This window comes from Hyalella azteca, unplaced genomic scaffold (assembly GCF_000764305.2).
Source record: "Hyalella azteca isolate HAZT.00-mixed unplaced genomic scaffold, Hazt_2.0.2 contig17094, whole genome shotgun sequence".
Classification (NCBI taxonomy): Eukaryota; Metazoa; Arthropoda; class Malacostraca; order Amphipoda; family Hyalellidae; genus Hyalella; species Hyalella azteca.
In genome coordinates this window covers 31,915-39,127 of record NW_025946892.1, presented here as the reverse complement: position 1 = coordinate 39,127, position 7,213 = coordinate 31,915, and the positions used below count along the sequence as shown (strand labels likewise).

Here is a 7,213-nt window from a genome sequence, read left to right as displayed (position 1 = left end):
AAACGCAATGATGCCTAACTTAGTAATTATGATGTGGTGAGTGCTGGCAACAATAAATGATCTGCTGTTAATTATGATGTATTGCAGGACTCGGCCGTGGAGTACGACTGTGGCACGAATGACGACGGAGTGACGAACTACTGCGTGCACATCCTCTCGCGCACCGCCACCATGGCTGCTGACAAGGAGGCGGCCCTCTTGCAATATGCTGGTGAGGCATTCATTTCCAGGGTGTTCTCTGTTCCTATGAGGGTAAAACATAAGAGACTGAAAATTATAAACCATGTGAATTAATTGTTACGATGTTTTAGACGATGTTATATAGATATTTTTAGCTATCTGGCCGGGCTTAAAAAACCAGATGGCAAATGCAACAGTTGACAAGGCATTCATAAAAATAAATCTCAGGGCCCCATTTTAGCTCAATTAGAGGACGCAGATAATTAAGGGTGCAGACTGCGTACGGATGGTCTATCGCATTGAATTTCCAATAAATTTTTACCTCACTACCCTCTTAGATCAAAAATTAGGAAATCTTGATTAACGTCTGAGACTTAAGGCATGTTATAGTTGCAACAGGAGATCGAGAAATGATGTTGGTTCCCAGACAATGTTTATTTGACCATCGCGAGTGTCACTTGATTTGGAACTCTAAAATAATCGTTTTGTTTAATTAAGAGGAAATCAAATATTTTAATTACGATCCAATACCTTTTAAATCATGGGTAAATTGTAATTCAAATTTGATGTCTTTCCTTTTATGCTGTTCCAACGAAAGTTAGCTAACTTATTTCGTATTCGTCTCATTTCTAATGCTTAAAAAGATACATAGTTTCGAATATAGTAAAACATCTGAGGGCAGATTAATAATGTATTTAAGAAGGCCACTTCTAATTATTCGTTTTTATTCAACTTGTTTTATTTTACAATCACAATATAACAATTGTATGATGGCGATTATGCAAAAGTGTATACAGCTTTTGAGCAACGAAAAACGTGAATCGTGTGCATCGTGATTCAAACTTAGAATCATTCGGGAAATCATATTTTAATTGTAGATAAATGAAACAATAAGGAGTTATGGACGATTTTTTGCTGGATGACTACTAAGCATCACTCAACTTTCTGAAGCTATTCAAGAGAACGGTATTTTATGAAAAAGAAAGGGAAATAATAGTAGGAGTGTAGGACAAGCACCACCTGCCATTGAAACTATACAAAACGCAAATTCATATTATGCTTCACATGAAATTAATGAGGATTTTGCTGCAAAAGATGAATGATTATGTGCTTATTACTCATTTTCAAGTTGTTGCGTAAATATATGTTTTTCTCCCCTCAGAGGATTTGGGGCTCAACCCTGACGGCATCGAATACAACCCCGTGCAGCAGGAGGGCTGCTGGTGAAGCTGTCAGGCTCCAGGGTTATGTGTGTCAACGCTGGCAGTCAAAGACCGGCTTGTTTATTTTCTGTTGTAAATGGAAGAATAGTTCGTTGCCCTTAGTACCAGACTGCGTTTTATTTTCCTTTTGTTTCTGTAAGGGCTGTCAACAGACGGAAATTTATTTTCAACTATTCCATAAAGATGTGCCATTCAGCCAGCTTATTGTTATTGCATATACTCTCGTGTTGTGGGATTCCATTTGTTGTAGGAATAATATCTGAACTGACAATGTGAGAAAAGAGACGTTAACACTAGAAGCTCAAACAGCAGACCGAGTCTGAGTCTTAGTCGCGTTGCTGAGAATAAAATCCCCTATAAAATTCAAACAGAACAAAGTTTGACATTTATTATTAAGCCAGCGCTAGTTATTCCAGAAGTTGGAAATTGAATGGTTTGCCTCTAAGAATGAAACCGTTTTGCAATTTATTTTATAATGCCGGTTAAAATCCCGTTTTGAAATTGTGTTTCAAAGCCCGTTTTAAAATTTCCTTTCATAATCTCGTTTTAAAATCCCGCTTTAAAATAAACGCAGTCATAAAATCTCAATTTTGGAATCCCGTTTTAAAAACTCGCCCAGTCATCTGTATGATGAATGTCGGATGGGTGAACTCCCCTCCTCTCGGCTACTTGGGCAAGCCGTTGAACAGTCTCGGTCCTGCATTGCCACGGAAAGGGATATGCCATCGATGTTACGTAGTAGGTGTTAGGAAACGAAGAGTTTTGGTCTGTAGTCATTACTTGATGGTATTGATGACGTAAGCTGGGAGTGAGATTTAATATTAGTTTGACCATAGTTATAAAGAATATACATGAAACTTACACCAAGCAGGGTCTGGATTCCAATTATTTGAACTAATGTACAATTATAACGTTGTTGCTGAGTGCTGGCCTTCTCGGTCTTTGATAAACCATTCAATGACGCCAGATTACAGCGTTAATTTCATGAAGGATTTAGGTTAGCATTAGCATGTAAATGCGTTACATTAATCACACGAAGTGGTTTTTGCAGACAAAAAGAGGCGCCAATATCAATGGAGAGGATCACCTTTCCCAATTTCAGCTTCAGAGAAAGTGCCTGCGCCCCTGCGGTCCCTCCTGTACTGGTTGTGGGGCCAGCAAAATCCGTCTCCCTCACCTAATGTGCCGTGCAAGAGTGAAGCTCCAAAGAGGGTCACAGGACCCACCTTGAATGCACGGAGGCACGCTAAGGACTGAAGGAATAGAAGGAAAGGATTGCGGAAAGAGAAGGAAAGGACTGGAGGAATGGGAAGAAAGGATTGCAGGAAAAGCATTCACTGCTTCACGGAGTTTATCATAGTTGCCTTTTGCAAAATTTAAGCGCCCACGCATCCGAGGCGTCTTTTCTGTACAGCACTTAATACTAAAAAACAATGATTGGTGACGTTTGCCTAATGGACAGCACTCCTATAATGGGTAGGCTTGGTAACGTGCTGGACTAGGATGGAGTCTCTCACTGACTCCATGAACAAGGGTGCTGGGTGATTTCCATCCTTTTTGAGGATCCTTCGGTCCAGTCTAGTTCTGGCTGATTAAAAGCACCAACGATCAACGTGTGTGATCTACGGGAAGTCATGCCCGGAAAACGACTGTCAAGTACTTTATCGTTGTTGGGGACTAATCAATAGATAGGTTTTCTTCGCCCCAAACAATTGACCAGTGATCGTTTTCAAAGGATGAATAAAAATAAGGAATGAAAACCCATAATAATAAACGAACGATAAATAACAAGAAAACAAATTACAAAAATATAAACCGTGTGTCTATCTAGCCCTTCACTTTCAACTTTTAAGAATCCTAGGCTCGGAGCCGAGCTGAAAAAAAACAAATTAATACAAATTAAGGACTCGAATTAACGCAACACTAACAAATAAATATAACACACAATGATAAACTAATATAAATAATAATATTCAATATTTCCAGAAAGGCTACCACTATATTAACACTGAAGATGAACACGATAAACAATCCTGGTAATTACCTCAGTGGTGGATCACATAGCAATGACAAATAAGTAAACATTCATTTGCGAAGTCATAGGTGGTGAATCAAAACGGAAATGACAAATGTAACGTACCCTATTGTAATCCCTAACATCGTTATCAGAGGATCCTTTGGTGATCTATACTATACAAGACGCTCATGAGGAGGCTGTCTTTGCCTTTTAGAGAAAGTCCGAACCACACCGATTCTTTAGCTGGTTGATGCTCTGCAGATAAGTTAACTTGCCGAGCCCCATAAGAGGTTCTAACCCACAGAGCTACACCTCTACTGCATTGCTCTTCATTCAAGTTATGAACCCCCGCCATTAAGCTTAGACACGAGGCAAGTTTAAGGTGCCGCCGTGCCGGTAACGACTATAGATACCGGCACGGCGGCACCTAAACTTGCCTCGTGTCTAAGCTTACTTGCGGGATAGACATCAAGTGGTAGACATTTGGCATTTTTCTGATCTACTGGCCGCCAGTACTGTCCCCGTGTACAAGCACCTAAAGCTTCAGACGCGTTACCAAAATAGGTCGAGGTACAAGAAATAGTTTTCTAACTATTGCCTTCAACCACAGTTTCAGAATATTTGTTTGATAAAAAACGTTTGATTTTACTGAGCACAAGGCACGACGGAAACCCATTCAGCTGAAATATATTACAAATGAATTCAAATTCCAAATGTGTATCATGGAAGGCGGAACAAATCCTATAGCCGCGGTTTATCAAACATCAAAGTTTGAAGACTATTCAATTTGAAACGAAACGAGCAGAACCCAAAGCAGCTCATACCCAATCCGGTACATGTGGGTTTTCGATAAATAGATGTCAGAAAGCGATCGCAAGATTTAGTTACTTTACAATCGAGAAATGGCAAGCTATTGTTGGTTTCTAAATTCCATAGTGAATTTTATTGAAGGATGTTTGAGGTTTAGATAATTTAACAAAAGGCCCGCACGAGAGGGGTGCTTGAAGATCAGAAAGGTATCATCAATATACCTATTGTAAAAAATTGGCTTAAAATCAATGGGACAATAAGCTAGCCACGAAACCTCATGAAAGCACAGGAAAATATTTAGCATAAGTGGGACCGAGGGAAAGGCCCAGTCATAAACCATCAATTTTAAAAACCATCGTTCGGGCCTTTTGTTTGATTATCCAATCCTCAAACATCCTTCCATAAAATTCACTATAGAATTTAGAAACCAACAATAGCTTGCCATTTCTCGATTGTAAAGTAACTAAATCTGGCGGTCGCTTTCAGACATCTCGTGTTTACCGAAAACCCGCATGCACCGGCTTGGGTATGAGCTTCTTTGGGTTCTGTTCGTTTCGTTTCAAATTGAATAGTCTTCAAACTTTGATATAACGTGACTATAGGATTTGCTCCACTTTCCATGATATGCATTTGGAATTTTAATTCATTCGTAATCTATTTCAGCTGAATGGGTTTCCATCGTGCCTTATGTTTAATAAAATCAAACATTTTTTATCTAACAAATTTTCTGAAACTGTGGTTGGAGGCGATAATAAGAAAACTATTTATTATACTTTTCTCCATGTTGGTAACGCGTCTGGTCAAGAAAGCTTAAGATTTTGTTTATGAAATATTTTCCGAATGTTATTTTGCAAGTTTTCCTGGTTAATAATTTAAAAAATGTTTTTTTCTTCAAGTATAAGGAAGGTATTCATGCCCGGATGCGATCGAACCTGGTCTATGAGTATAGTTGTGCACGCTGCGCATTAGCGTACGTTGGAATGACATCGCGAAACTTCTACATCCGGGTTTCTGAACACCGCGGCAGGAGCTATCGTTCGAATTTACTTTTCGGCAGCCTCCTCATTCCTCTGTGCGCTTCCATGCTTAACAGTGCAACGTGGCTGTATCAGCGAGTGATTTCAGGATCCTCGGTTCCACCTCTGGCTGTTCGGACTTGAGTATCAAACATCAAAGGGGCAGGGTGGCCCAGTGGTTAAAGTTCAGAGTACCAAGATTGGCGCAGAGAGGCGCGGGTTCGATCCCAGCTCTGTGCGCCAGTTTCTGGTCAGAATCGGCGAGGAGGCCGGGCGGTTAAGCAAAGCAGAATTGTAGCAGTGAGTTGCTAGTTCGAGACCGCAAAATTCTGTGAATGTTCTGCGATGTTAAGAATCGGCGACAGGCCTACGGCCTAATAAACGCTGAAACCGCTATTATTATTATTATTATATTATTTTCAAACGAAAACTATATCTCAAAAATGCTCACAGTTCTTATCCTCTTGAAATATGTAGTGAATCGCTAGGCTTTCATTTTCTAGTAATTATTTTCTAATGCTCCGTGAGCGTTTATTTTCGATTTTAGGGCTGATATGTCTCTTATTTGTCAATTGTAGGCTTCAATGTCTGACTTTGGAGTTTGAATTATAATGATTGTTTTCATTATTCCAAGGTTTTTGAACTGATGACGGAGCTAGACTCCGAAACGTTTTCAATATAGATATGGTCAATTTACTTGGCGTTCTCTTCGCTTTTAAATACCTTGTTAACTGCCGTTTTACCAGGACTAAGGATATAATTACTTAAATATGATCTAAATCAGTGGCTCCCAACCTTTTTTAGGCTGGGGCCCCCTTTGGCTCCCCAGTGAATCTCCAGCGCCCCCCCCCCCGACAGACACATAAAAACAAACGCCTCTTTCTTGACATTTAGTACGCTGCAATTTTAAAAGAAAAAGGTTAAACACAAATGTGTATTTCACAAATAGAACCCATTTAGTAAACCAATATATTTTTTACAGTTTTAACTGTTTCAGCACTAGAAGACGGCTAGGACAAATTTAAGGCCGGACTTGTGGCCGGTCTCGCAGCCGGTCTCACGGCCAATCTCCAAATTCAGTGACCAAGGAATATCTCCCAAACTAATGACGCAGCTCAATAAAACTTGGAACGCGTATTCATTAGGACCTAAAAGTGATGTTTAACTCGTGAAAAAAATTTTAAATTTCACCTTCATTCGGGAGTTACAGTATATGACGATACGGGCCGAAATTCGCATTGATTTATTTCCAAAGTATATCAAAGTATTTCTTCCAAACTACTGAACAAATTCGAACGAAATTTTGAATATCAATTCCTAACTACAAAACGGTGATTTTTAGCTCGCGTAACTTTATTCGAGTCGGAGTCACGTTTTGCACGTGTTGTGTACAAATCGTCAAACAAATGTACGAAATTCTGACTTCGACTTCACGGACTGCCGCCCCCCTACTTTCCCTTCCTTCCTCATCCCCCCCCCCCAGATCTTTCCACCGCCCCCAGGGGGCGATATCGCCCACTTTGGGAACCACTGATCTAAATACATTGCGTTTGCGCTTAGCACGCCATGTAAAAACAAAACGGGAAACAAGTGCGGACAAAGCTCGCTGGGGAGTATTGTGAATATAGATTCTTTGTTGATTAGATCAGTATTTGTTTTGGATAAAGTGAAGCATAATCTACAGTATATATAGACTTGAATTTTAAAATGTAATCACGTAAATTCATTAGTCTGGATATGTGTGGTTGTATATACGTACATACAGTAGTTACGGGTGAAAGGATATAAATCAAGTTAAATGTTCGAACTTCACTTTAACAGGTTGACTTTAGCAACGTCTTCGGAACGCAACTTTTGATTCTTATCAAAAATTTTACCGTCTTTGTCAAATGGATACCTACACATTACGAAACCCATGTTTGAATATTTTAACCTAGACGAAACTTGCCCGTTCTCTATATAGTATA

General features: G+C 39.6%; 1 long non-coding RNA gene across 1 annotated transcript; it reads left to right on the top strand.

Moving 5' to 3' along the window:
• Positions 1 to 7: 7 nt before the first annotated feature.
• On the top strand, positions 8 to 1,510 carry LOC108672119. The gene is made up of 2 exons (XR_001930874.2): positions 8 to 211; positions 1,343 to 1,510. It is a non-coding gene; the product is annotated as an uncharacterized LOC108672119 (long non-coding RNA).
• Positions 1,511 to 7,213: the final 5,703 nt, after the last annotated feature.